Below are 14,116 nucleotides of genomic sequence, written 5' to 3'. Positions count from 1 at the left end.
CCATCCAATTTAAAAGATGAAAGGAACATACGTGATCTTCCAGCACCGGATCCTCTATAACCATCAGAGGACAGCTCGGTGGGTTTTCAAGAAAACTTTGTTCCAAGAAATTTTGCGCTGCCGACAACATATCCCAGGGACCCATTAGTCCATGTGCCACCGCCAAGGCCATAATCCTTTCGTCAGAACAAACCAACTCGTGAGCAATGATAGGACTCATCAGTTGATCAAAATCGACGTCAGAAGATATTGGTCCGCAGAGACACAAATCAATGGCCCAAAGGAAATCACAGGTCAGGCAGCGAAATACAGGCTGGACACAGGTGAAATAGGAGAACCGAAAAGATAATCCAAACGCCGTGCTTAGAGTCGCCAACGGCAGTGTGCCATAATAATCAAGCATGCGGTTGCGAAACCGCGTCAGTAGCAGCTGAGCGTGGTCTTGCACAGGAAGGGCATCCATATTTAAAAAGGCAGATAACCACCAATGCGCCAGCCGCTAATGCAAGTAAAAACGGGAACCCTCCAAATAAGGATGAAAAAATAGAATGGAAGAAGGCAGGGATGACTCCAAAAATCTTCTCAAAGGAAGTCACGAGACCACCGCTAACAACTTTAAAAAAATGCGCTAGGCCCGTTGTGGAGGATGCGTTAAAGATAGAACGGACCATGGCTCCGAAATGCAAAGGCAAATCAGTGTTTAAAAGAGCCTGAACCTCCGTACGGGTGTTAGCAATGTGAAGCACGAAAGTTTCACGGGCCGAGCTCAAGGCCACCTCTTTCTGGGACAATAGAGCTCTTATTCTAGCCATGCCGCTGAATTCTGCTCCCAAGGTCGGTATCTGTGGCCAAATGGAAGACTCCCTATGTTCACGTGTGGGAGGATAAAGAACATTTCTGCAGCAAATAACTCGCTCACTAACTGTTACTATGAAAGCTATACCTTTAATTAAACCACAACAGTTTTCATTATTGAGCATTAAATAACTACCATTCTCTAACAATTTAAACGTGGGGATGATAGCAGGAACTGGCGTGCCCTGTAAAACGCAAGCCATATTCGGTCGGTCCTTGTTACATGAACCGTGTAACTGTATGTGTCTGCACATTAAAGAATGATCTGGCGTCTCAGTACACTCATCCCCCGTTAGATAAACTTCTTGTTCATCCTTGAAACATCTGTATGTGTATGGGAGTGACCAGACCTCATGAAGAAAACCGCTACCTAAGGGTTCAAAACGACCTATTGGCACATATTTCATACAATTTGAAAACTTATATAAAGCAAAAGGCAGTGTTATTAAACCGTGGATAAGCCACGTAGCAGTAGTGGCTTCTGCCACAGAAAAAGGTAAAGATTCCAACCTTTCAATATGGAGCATAGAAAAGGAAGCATCACGCATTGAAAGCAAGCGTTGTTTATCTGTCAAATTAAACGGTGAAAATAAAGAGGAAACGTTCATGTATCCCCAGGGAACTTTACCCATTTTCAGAGTCTGAAGTGTCCATGCAAACTGCATGATTGACCGTAATTGATTTTGACCATGGTATAATACTGACACTTCATCATGCACAATATCAACAACAGACGACACAATATTATCTAATGTGTAAATTCTAGAGGAAAGCACGTTAATGCTATTGTCAACAACTGCAAGCACTTTCTCAAGATTCGCCTGATCAATAGCCCTAAGGCGTGAAGCAGCCTCAATCTGTGAGAGTTTCCAAATTTCATTGTAAACCCCATATAACCACCGTTTCGACCTGCCACTAGTTGGGCCCTTAATGAAATCATTCAAATCCACGTCTGCATTCAGTTTGGAAAGGTGATACTTAACCGCAGGTAAAGTTGAATGTTTCAGCCAAGCTTGACACAACTTGCCCACAGAGTAAGAGGTGACAGTATGACTCAAATCAAACCGGGGATCAGATCTAACAGTCTTAAAACCGTCAGTTATATTTAAAAATCTTTTTGGCAAGAATCAGCACTACGGTGCCAAAGCAGCCAACCCTTGGGATTCATACCGGAAATGTTAAAGGAGGAATTAAGAAGCAGAGCCTGTATATCTTTAATGGACAATCGAGTAAAATTACTCCAATCCTCATATTCCTCCAACTCCGGGAAAGACGGGGTGTTTAACCTTTTAGATGTAGCCAATCCAAAGCATGTGGTCTGGGAAATGGTTTCATTTAAAAACAACATATGATTCGGGATGAGACATGCACGGTGCAAAGCCTCAGTGCCTCGTACCTGCCAGGCCCTTGAACCCCAAACCGATTTAAGGTCTATTGTTTCCTTCCATAACTCATAGCCCCCAGTAACTAATTGATCTAGGAAGGCCTTCGAATACAACAATTTTGTATCGGTAAGTCTAACCTTGGACAGTGGCTGTTTGTGAAATTAAAAATAAAAGGACTCGGGATTGGACTGGTTAAAGTCAGTGAAATAAGTATACTTTTTAAGAAACGTTTCTGAACTCCCTTGTGTAGGAGCTGGGCAATGTTCCCACTGAGTAAAATTAACAGCATCCCTTCGGGAAGATGTTTTGTGTAAGAAGTGATTGCCATAATGTTGGTAACAGAACAATTCACCATAATTAGCAGATTCTAAATATAAATCCTCAGCATCAAAAGCAGCATAGTATTTCAAATCAGAAAACAAACTTTTCACAGCATTAACATCCCAATCATCAGAACAAATGTTTTGTTTCACCACATCCCCCATATTAACTCTTAGTACATTAGGAACATTAACGACTTCCGTTGGGCCATGAATCTGAAAACGAACTGCATCCCACGCGATTCCATCCAGAACAGGCCATGCTGTGATGTTAACCAAAGTCAAGTCTCTTTTTAATCTGTGTGTAGAATGTGAAGAGGAAAGTGGGGCCAATGTTCCATTTAAATGAGTAATGCAAGTTCTCTCCTCGACATAGTGTCCATTCATAATCCGAAAAAAATAAAACACAAAACCAATTGACATAAAAAGGTAAACCGAAAAAAGGACCAGCCAAATGTATATCCAAGGAGGAATCAAAAAATGTTTTTTAAACAGGCTAGCATATACCGCAATTTGAGAGGGTTTTTTCGAGGCAAGGGAAGCAGAGTCAAATGAAAATCTGGATTCCGTGGCTAAACGAGCTTGCAGGTCAGGCATGGACAAATCAGTGGGGTATGTATAGTCTGTCTCATCAATGTTAGTTCCGGGTAAATTATTTAATAATGGACTGGAAACAGCAGGTAATTCGATGGCCACCTCAGGTTCATTATTAGAAGCAGTGGGCATAATTGAATTTCTCACAATGGAAGGACAGGAAACAGCTGGTGTCATGCTAAGAAGAATCGGCCACTCTGTGTATCTTGACATTGTCAATAGAAATAAACCTGTTTTCCTTACGACCTGGAAGTGGTGGTAAAATGACTGTTCTCGTGCCCTTCACTCCAAGCACTGGGACCGGAGCTCGATAGGAGGGACCAAACTCTTTCTTGTTGTCGATCTTCTCTCGAACCAGTTCTCCAACTTGGGGTAGCCAGCCAACTACCGGGATCTGCAACGCATCATCCGATGTGGAGGGCAAATGTTCCTTTGCAAGACTGTCTCTGGTCTTTTGTAGATTCTGTAAAACATTGCAATGTTCATCTGCGTCAAAGGAAGTGGCGCGAACCACAGAGTCTAGACCGTCAAGGTCAGGGACGTACATCTTGATGCCAAAGAGCATTTCGTATGGGGTCCGCCCACCCAGAGACCTTCTAGGGAGATTATTAAGAGCACGCTGCACGCCATAGAGGTGAGCCAGCCAGTTTCTGCCAGTGCCTATAACTCGGGCTGTCAAAGATTGCTTTAAATCACGGTTCATTCGTTCAACTACACTATTACCCTCAGGTCTGTAGGGTGACGAAAACTTGACTTGGACCCCCATCGAAGTCATGGCATCCTTATACGCCTTAGAGGCGAAAGCCGGACCCTGATCCGAATGGAAGGTACCACAGGCAAAAATCCCTATAAAGATACGCAAATCTCTAATGACAGTCCGTGAATCAGCGCTGCGATGTGGCCATACCCACACAAAGCGTGTGCATGAGTCAACTGCTACTAAGATGTACTTATACGCAGTATCAGATGAAAAAGGACCGCAGTGATCTAAATAAACACAGCCTAGTGGTTTATTAGAAATGTACAACTGAGTCTGTGGCGGACGCGTAGCAGTTGAAGGTTTAATCTGCTGGCATATGTCACAAAGAAGGACATAATCACGCGTCTGTTTGTACAGTCCCCGCCACCAGAAACGTAGTTGTAATTGAGTTACAGTGGCCGAGACGCCCGCATGCGCAGACGCCACACCTTCATGAGCCGCTGTAATCAAGTCTGCTCTGCGATCCGAGTTGGGAATCAGCCGTTCCCCAACCTCAGGAATTGTCACAAAAGGAACCTTTTCGGGACTTAAGTGGTATTTATACTTCGAAGGGAATCCCGCAGGATGTTTACTTCCCTTCTCAGAGGCAGCAATCGCTGCCAAGATGTCGCTATCAATCTTGGTTTTAGACCTAGTAACTGCTGCAACTAAGTATGTAGATACTGCAGATTTCGCCGCTTCATCAGCAAGCGAGTTGCCAACAGCGTGAACTCCTACGCGCTGATGACCGAGAGTATGAATCACATAAACGAGTGGCAACATAGCCTTAAGCTCTGCCACTCGAATCCAGATCATTTTATGTTTTATTGTGCTACCCTTGGAATCATGAAAATCATTTTGAATCCAAAAGAACAAGTTTTCATTGTAAGATTGGACACAGTAGTAAGAATCACTTACAATTAGAGTAGTAACACTTGGATCTGCGTACTCCAAAGCTAGTAAGAGAGCACGAAGCTCTGCCAATTGTGCGGTGCAGTCGCCCAGGGGCAACGTGTGCACTTCCCTGGAAACGAACTCATCATTCAACATAGCACCGACCACAATGGCGCATGCGGAAACGTAGGCATGTTTAGAGCCATGCGCAACCTGCGCCGACCCATCAGTGTAAATGATGCAATGGAAGTCCTCCAAAGGTCGCATAGCCAGAGGAGCAGGATGAACGAATTCATACTGCAAGTACTCCTGCGACCGTAAGGAAGCGTCAAAAATAAACATGACATCCGTGGATGACAATGACGCAGCCCACTGAATCCACCGAGGGTGCAAAGCCTTCGAATTTGGTACACTGGCTTTCGTGACCGCCTCCAAGTGAGGACAGGGTGTTACCACTAGCATGCGTTTCCCCTGAGACAGTGCTCGTTCTTTTAGAATTGCCATCTGTACAGCAGTTAAAACCTTTTCCACTGTGGGAAACCGCATCTCAGCCGAAGTGTACAAGTGTGACTTGTAAGCAATAGGTACTGTGTCACCTTCATTAAAAGTGAGGTATGTGAAACCCACCGTCCCAGGAATTATTCTTATTACCAGGTTGGTGTGGTTATCACGAGTCAGTAAATATTTAGAAGCGAGCAGATCAGCCTGCAAGGATTGCAAAATGGCTGAATGCTCAGGCAGCCAGCATGACTTTGAGAAAGTTGGTTGTATCAAAGCATACAAAGGCTTGATACGCTGGGCATAATCCGGAATGTAAGTTCTGCCGAAATTCAAAAAGCCCAGTAAAGATTGTAATTTTTTCAGTGTTGTTGGAGCGCGCAATTGTGCGCACTTCTCTAAGAAGTGAGGAGCCAAACCTCTACCTTCATTGTTGAGCTCATAGCCCAAAAACAACACTGTGTGTTCTGCAATGTGCGATTTTGCAAAATTCAATTTGTAACCCATGTCTGCAAAGGTACAAATTATGGAATTCACTCGACACAGATGCATCCAAATTTCGTCGTCTGTGAGATAAATATCATCCACATAAGAACATGCATCCGGATCGATTCCCTCCAATAGTGTGACTATTCTGGAGGTGAAGACCCCAGGACTATTTTTGTAGCCCATTGGGAGTCGCCGGAAGCATTTTTGCACACCAGCGGACGTAAAACTTGTCCATTGGGAGCTAAAGCCATCCAGTCTGTGGGCATAAAAACCATTGGAAATGTCAAGCGTTGTCTTGAAACGCTTACGCACTAGACTATCCACCAGGGCAGAGCCGTGAGTATTCTGTACTGCACAGTTACGGCAATGCGAGTTCAAATGCCGGTAATCCAATACCAAACGATATGATCCGTCAGGTTTGGTCACAGTAAAAAGGGGATTATTCATTGGTGACACACACGTTTCAATAACTCCCTGATATTCCAATTGTTCAAGGATTTCCGCGACGGCCGCTTTAGCTTCACGCCGTATGGGATATTGAGGCTGAGGCTGCGGCTCAGACCGCAAAGGAATTTCGTGGCATGGGGACAATTTGTCCCAACCACATTGGTTGCGGTAGAGAGCCGGTGCAAGAGCCCGAGCCCACTCTTCTGCAAAATGCTGCGCATGCTCAGTCGAGACAGTGTGCGCGAAACTGGGAAGGATTACCTCCTCCCCTCGCGGCGCTGCGAGCACAAAAGGTGGGGGCCAGTCAGCCTCGGAAAGCAAAATGTCGTACGTAGACGAAAGGTTCTCCCAAAATACCCCTCTGACAGTACGCTGTATGTCACCTTCAATTAACAGGACAATTTCAAAAAGTCTTTCAGGGGGAGCTAATCTCGTATCAGCTGTTTCTATTACAACAAACACTTCAGTCGCTGTCACCCTCAGTAGTGGACGGAGCGCTTCTCTGACTATGGTAATCTCCGCCGCGCTGTCCAGCAAGGTCAGAGCCCACGTCAGATTCCGAAGCCGCGTTCTCACTATCTGTGGCATATCTATGCGCTGTTAAGGCTGCGACTTTCTTCTTCGCAAACTGCGGACGCTTAGGCGTAGAATCCTCCAGCTTCACTGCGCCGTCTGTCTGGCGGGACTGACCACGTCCTTGCTGGCCACCACGTCCACGTCCACCCCCTCCTCCACCACCGGTCTTCTGGGCCGATGTTTCCTGAAAGGAACGAGGAGAGCGTTGATCAGAACCCTGAAAACGATCAGGTGATTTAATCATCGCGCGATCGCGCAAATCATAAACTCTGTCTGCCGGCGCAGGAGCTTGTATTGCAGGAACAGAATCCTGAGTTTGCCTAGTCTGCTTCCCCTGTGTCTGTTTTTTAGGCCAATTCTGTTTTTTGGACTTGGGCTGGACATCTGTCACTGCAGATTGTCCCTGAGGTTGTTTTTTATCCTTCACTGGAAAATATTTCAGACCTCTACTTGTGCGGCCAATTGTCTTATAAGCGGCCACCACAATCTTTGCTAACTGGCGGGGTTTGTCGGCATCGGGCAGAGCAGCCAAAGCATTCGACACCTGAAAGTTAACTGCATCTCCTTTAACATTGGAGAGAATGAGATCACTTACAATCTCAAAAGAACCACACAGGCGCATACCCAATTCAACCGCTGCCTCTGGACCGTGATCATTCTGAACACGTCTAATGATTTCAGGCAGAGCATTCATAGACGGGGTGCCGAAGCACCTCGTATAAACTGCCGCAAACGTTTTTCCCCAGCTTTCACAGTCAGCAAGTTCAGGAGTTATATCCTTCGGTAGAGTAATCGTTAACATTCTATGTTTATCAGCAGGAGTAGAATTCGGAAAAACCGCCTCCAGTTGATCAAACTTCTCTGCTAGCCAGAATGGGAAGTCATCGTTGTCAACAGGACGCGCACCAAAAACCGAATTAACCATCACTGGATTGAGACGCATTCCGCCTCGTTCCATGGGAGCGGCCGCACCCCCCTGGGGACCACCAGGAAGATGTCGACCGATGTATTGCACTAAAGCACGAAGCACGGAAATGGAAACAACATGTAGCCTGCGAATTTCTGCCAGGGTACAAGCCCCGTGATTCGGGTGCGGGGTAAAGCCACCCAACGCAGGCCAATTTGTACCTGGAATTGAGAGTGGACCTAACCTCGCAGCGGACAAAGAGTGGGGGAGGGCGCCATCAAACCAAACTCGATGCTGCCAATGATCAATAGGTATTTCCAATGCCCTGTACGGCGTATATTCAGCCGGGACATCCGAGGCGGTGTAGGAGTGGAACAAACCAGAATTAGCGTCCACAGCCGGAAACGTAACCCAAGAGTAAAACAACTCGTAAGGAAACGCCGGATCTGCACATACCACGAAAATCACAGCCATCCCATCTACTGGGACTTGGTACGTCTGAAGATGATTGCGTACCGCTACGCGACTATGCTGCGCAATAGCCACCGCCGCCATGTCAACACTGGAAACAAGAACACACAAAGAATACTTTGTAGCACAACTGGGTAGTAATTCAAAGAAACCGTTTGAGAAAGAATCAAGCTTGAATAAAGACCTATTTCAAAAAATAGGTAGGTTTCACCGACACCCCGTTTTCCGGAAACGGATGTGAAGGGGTTAAGGCATGAACGATAAACTACTCGAGTGTCATGATATAAGACCACCGAAACCGTTGGGCGCCATGTTGCAGGGTTTCTGTACTCACACAGAACTGTGCACAGAGGAGTGGAACCTCGGCAAATTAGGGTGTCCCAAAACTTACCTTAGCAACCAACTCACCCCTTACCGAGCTAGCTACAGTGTCTCATTGGACATATCAAACTCCCAATGTTTAGACAAACCAGAACATGAACTTACAGTACCTCAGGGTACGTGGGACTCATGAACACTCTTTCGTTATATTATCATTACAAACCAGAACATGGAGTAAAGAAGACACATGTGCATTTGAAATGTTTATTTACTAATGCCGTCTTCTCAGGCGCAGTATCTTAGATAATACAAGTATACTTATTATCAGTATCAAAATTATCAGCATAGTTACTAAGACATAAAAAGCGAATGGTGACAGCATGTTAACATGCTGTAATGAATGAGAGTTAACAACACTTATATCTCACCCTCCCTAACACATATATTATATTATTAGCTAAGAAGGTCTCTTTGGGTTGTTTTAGGGCGGGCCCATACCTTAGTGTCCTAGCATGAAGGAATCACATCAGCATACACCAGCTCTCTCTGCATGTGCACCGCATCAAGTGTGTTAACAATTCTCGTGCAAAGCAATATCAATCCCGCCTCAAGCCCAAGTTGGCAAAGGCTGCACTTGTGTTATGACTATGAAGGCGTGGAGATCAGACCTCATAACAATACCATATCGTGTTGCTCCTGAAACTTCAGCACTCTCCGTGCAGACATGGTTTATTAAACAAAACTGATATCAGAGCAATAACATATTATTCTCACATACACCACGGCAAACCACTAGGTTGAAAGCTAAGTCAACAATTAAGGGTCGTGTGCAGAAGTTGCAAGAAAGGAAAAATGGCGTTTAAATCTCAAATGTACCTATGCTAACTTAACACGATATAAGGATATATAGGAGCTATACAACAGTACCACATAGCCTAATAATGCGATCTCAGGAGTGGGAATGAGGGTCAGTTCAGTCATATCACCTAGTGTCTTGTGCAAGGCTTCTCAATATGGCTGTAATTTTGGACATGTCCACGAGAGATGGGGGAGGTCCGCGTATGGGTCGTTGCATTTACGACAATTGTGTGGTCTGGAAGGATCAAGCCTATGGGATCTGGCCGGTGTAATGTATGTTTGATGCAGAAATTTAAAATGTAGCAGTTTATGCCGGCTATTTAGGGAGAAGTCCTTCTTTACTGTGCAACGTTTGACCCATTGGTCATCTGTGATGGGGTGTCCTAAGTCGTCTTCCCTGTCTTTGCGAATCCTGTCGTCATTGGGCTTAGACGGTGGCAAAGTCTTCCCTTTCCGCTTGAGGAACCAGCTAGCGCTGCTGCAACGCAAAGACTGCATGAATCGGTAGAATTATTGTGCTAATTTTAAATAGGACATATTTTTAAATCGCAATCACTTCTGCAATATTGTAATTTTATTTACTTACACGCACTGATACTCCCAAGGAGTCTGGGCTCAATTGCCAGCCTGCACGCCTCGTTCCGACTCGGTGATTAGCACCGTTGAGCGGAGGGTGGACAGGCAAGAGCCAGACACACTTCCGGTTTTCGAGCGGTTAGCGCTCTAGCTTCCACAAGTGCGAGGGACATATAGCCTTCCCCCTACTCAGAGCGCGCAGCGGTCGCGCGCAGGGGATCACTTAAGGGATCGCCTAAGAGGAGCCAAAGAGTAGCCCGTCTGCGCCCGTCCGTGCCAGGACGGGGCCATGGGCTCTGCTCCTCGAAGATCCTCTACAATTACAAGGGCGCCTAGACTAAGGTACTCCAGTAATGTTTTAAAACACTTATGTCCTGCCCCTCTTAAAGGATGTAATAGAGACTCTTGGCCATGCCCAGAGGGTCCGTTTTCCTGTATAAATTGTCAGTTTCAGGCATCCTATATCGTCCCAACTGATAGGGTTAAGCCATTAAAACCTCTGCTAGAATGCAGCTTGAAGAGTTTTTTATTGAATGTGCGTTCTTTGCCCAAGCATCATTTGGAATTGTGGGACCTTCTGTTCTCCTTACAGCCTGATATATGCTTCCTAACTGAGTCCTGGATGGAACCCCATACTGTTCCCGCAATAACATTGGGGGTTCCCTTAGGCTATAAATTTTTACATTTTGACCGGCCAAATAAAATCGGGGGTGGATTAGCCATCCTACATAAGGAAGAGTTGAAGGTCGTCATACTGGAGCAATTCCACTGTGTATCTATGGAAATTATGATTTTTAAAATAAGCTCTGATGCTAAAACCTTCTGGAAAGGAGCCCTAGTGTATTGCCCTCCTGGACCCATATCGGGCTTTACCCTATCCCTGGTGGAAGCACTAGCACCCCATTTTAAAGCAAAAGAAAATGTTATCCTCTTGGGTGACTTTAATGTTCATGCTGATATCCCTTCACACCCAGAAACCTCAATATTCTTAGCTGATCTTTCCACTTTAGGCCTTGAAATGTATCACAAGGGCCCTACACATAAAGGAGGTCACACTTTGGACATACTCTTCTCCAACTGCCCGATATACGATGCTATCCTGCTACCCAAATAAGCTGGTCTGACCACTATTTAGTGGAATTTTCCTTATTGGGTGTCTCTAAACCCTCCCATAAGCCACCGCTCCCACCCATCTGGAGACGACAGCGGCATAAATTAACAGTAGAAGAGTTGGCGAGGGTATGGAAGAAACCAATCTTCACTGAGATAAATAACGTGGATTCGGCTCTCTCCAAACTTATTGACTCCCTCACAATGGCAGTAGACACTTTAGCACCGCTAAAACTGCATAAACAGCATCCCACCTCTAAGCAAGAAATATGGTACACCGTAGCACTTAGAGTAGAGAAGCAGGGATGTAGAAAGATAGAGAAGAAGTGGAGAAAAACCCAAACAGAGGAGAATAAAAGAGCACATCAAGAGGCTCAATCGAATTATTATAAAAATATAAGGCTGGCTAGAAAAAACAGTCTTATCCAGCAACTTGATGAAGCAGGCAATTCCTCTAAAGAGCTTTACAAGATACTACAGACCTTTGTAAAACCGATGGCCTGTGAAAGTTCGGATGATTTTTCACAGCCCCTCTGTGACGACATCTCCCTGTTTTTTTAGAACAAAATAAACACGATCTATGATAAAATCATGATAGCCTCTAGTAACATGAACAGCTCTCCTAGTCCACCTAAATCACCCATACTTGGGGACCATTCATTTAACACCTTTCCATCTATTAACGATACTGATTTCTTCAATCTTATCAGTCACATAAAATCTGGGTCCCGGATGATTTTTTGCCTGCCAAAATGATCGCCCCCTTGAGCACTTTGATTGGACCTGAGGTCACATTTGTATTAAATCTTTCACTCAAGGAAGGGCAGGTACCTACGGAATGGAAGAGAGCGGTGGTGAACCCTATTTGTAAGAACACGGCATACCCATGGACGGATCTCTCCAACCTCCGACCCATCTCCCTCTTGCTATACTTTAGCAAGATGGCTGAGAAGCATGTGAACACCTGTCTGTCAAAATACATCGAGACAGCGGGAGGTCTGGACCCTTCGCAATCGGGGTTCAGACCCAATCACAGCACCGAATCTGCCCTCCTCTCAGTGACCGATACGATCAGGATGGCACTAGATGGAGGGGGCTCAATGATTCTGGCGCTGTTAGATTTGTCCGCGGCCTTCGACACGGTGTCACATGAGATTCTTCTCGGCAGCCTGCGGGAGGTGGGCATAGGGGGTGTGGCGCTGTCCTGGGTAGAGAGTTTTCTCACAGGCCGCTCACAAAATGTCAGATTGGGCTCCCTTCAATCCATCTCTAGGGAGCTCACCAAGGGAGTGCCACAAGGCTCATGTCTAAGCCCTACACTATTTAATGTGTATGTGGCACCCTTGGCTGGCATTGTGAGAGAATATGGGTTCACCCTGGTGTCTTACGCTGATGACACCCAGCTCCTGTTCCCTCTCCAGTCCCTTACTCCAGCAATAAGGAAATCTTTTGCGGATAGTATGAGGGCGGTTGCTAACTGGATGGCTGTAAACTGCCTTCAATGCAATGTAGGCAAAACAGAGGTGATGTTATTCGGAGAGGCCCTGCTTCTGTGGTCCCCCTAATGGTGGCCTCTAGATCTCGGGCCAGTGCCAAGTCCAAAACATATCGTTAAAAACCTCGGAGTACGCCTGGATCAGGCACTGGTGCTTAAAGAACATGCCAATCAAGTTGCTGGTCTATGCTTCCACACTATCGGACTTCTGAGACGGGTTTTTCCACTCCTGTCTGACTATCACCGCAAGACTCTGGTCCAGACGTTGGTGATCAGTAGACTGGACTACTGCAATGGCCTGCTCATCTCGGCCAATGAGGAACAACTTAATCGTTTGCAAGTAGTCCAGAACAGACTGGTACTCAATGCCTTGCCTAGAACCCCCTCCAACCCGCTTTTGGACAGCCTTCACTGGCTGCCTGTTCGGCAGCGGGTTAAATACAAAATCTGCTGTAACATACACAAATGCCTCTTTGGCACAGGCCCTAAATACCTATTAGACAAGTTCATCCCTTACAATCCTGGTCGTTCCCTGCGTTCAAGCAACCAGCAATTGCTTCAGGTCCCCAGGATTAAGAGGGTAAGACAGGGAGGGCGTGCCCTCTCCTACAAAGGTCCCATTCTTTGGAACTCACTTCCACTTGCCCTAAAGACCAACTTAAATTTTCAATCCTTTAGGAAGGTCCTTAAAACACATCTATACTCGACATCATAGTTCGCTGGTAGTTTTACTATTCAGTTATCAGTCTGGCATCTGCACCTTTGCGCAAGCGCGGAGATACCCCTATGGGGGTCGATTCCTGCGCTATATAAGAAAATAAATAATTAAATTGGCTGGAATGATATCCGAGCATGCCTTGTATAGTTTAGATATTAGATGTATCCTTCCCGGGTTCTCGATGACCATGGACAGCGGTGTGAATGAATTTGGTTCAATGAGAAGACTAGGCAAAGAGGCCCGTAGTGCCGAACGGATTTGCCCCAGGACGAACTGATCCTTGCAGGTGGCATCACGGAGGCGCTCCTCGTCCACTACAGAGAAAATATACCCACCAGGGAACAGGTCTCCCATTTTAGTGATGGCAAATTTGGCTAAGGTGCGCTGCACCAGTCTCTTCCCGTGATTGGTAGTCAAATGCCATTGAGAAGGGGTAGTGCCGATGAGTAGAGCGCAGACGTGCCGGTGATCAGTTTCACTTACCCCACGCTCAGCTGGTGGTAGAGACCGTCTGTATGTCGTTGGGGGCTCTAGGTACATCCCTGGGTAATACAGTGGATAGCTTTCCAGGCAGTACAAATCTGCCTCGGGGTGGAGATACGGGAGTCTAGCATCTGGGTGGAACCAAGCAAAGGCATAGCTGCATTGGGCCACTAAGTAGTACAACTGAAAGTCTGGCATTCCAAACCCCCGGTACGGAAGGGTCAGTACTTCCCAGCGCACCCGGGGCTGTCTGCCTCCCCATACCAATCTGGTAAAGTGTGAGCGTAGTATTAAAAAGAAACTGTTGGGGTGGCGTATGGCAATGTTGTTAAAGAGGTGAACAAGAGGAGCACAACCATCTTGACTATCGCCACTCTACC

At 46.0% G+C, this 14,116-nt stretch overlaps 1 protein-coding gene across 10 annotated transcripts in view; it reads left to right on the top strand.

Moving 5' to 3' along the window:
• The window catches only part of KPNA5 (karyopherin subunit alpha 5), a 418,555-nt gene that overhangs the window by 25,940 nt on the left and 378,499 nt on the right, over nt 1-14,116 (top strand). The gene's annotated exons all lie outside the window — the stretch shown is intronic.

Source organism: Lissotriton helveticus, chromosome 6 (assembly GCF_964261635.1).
Source record: "Lissotriton helveticus chromosome 6, aLisHel1.1, whole genome shotgun sequence".
In the NCBI taxonomy this organism is placed as follows: Eukaryota; Metazoa; Chordata; class Amphibia; order Caudata; family Salamandridae; genus Lissotriton; species Lissotriton helveticus.
Note: the sequence above shows the minus strand (reverse complement) of the source record. Positions and strands in the feature narration are given on the sequence as shown.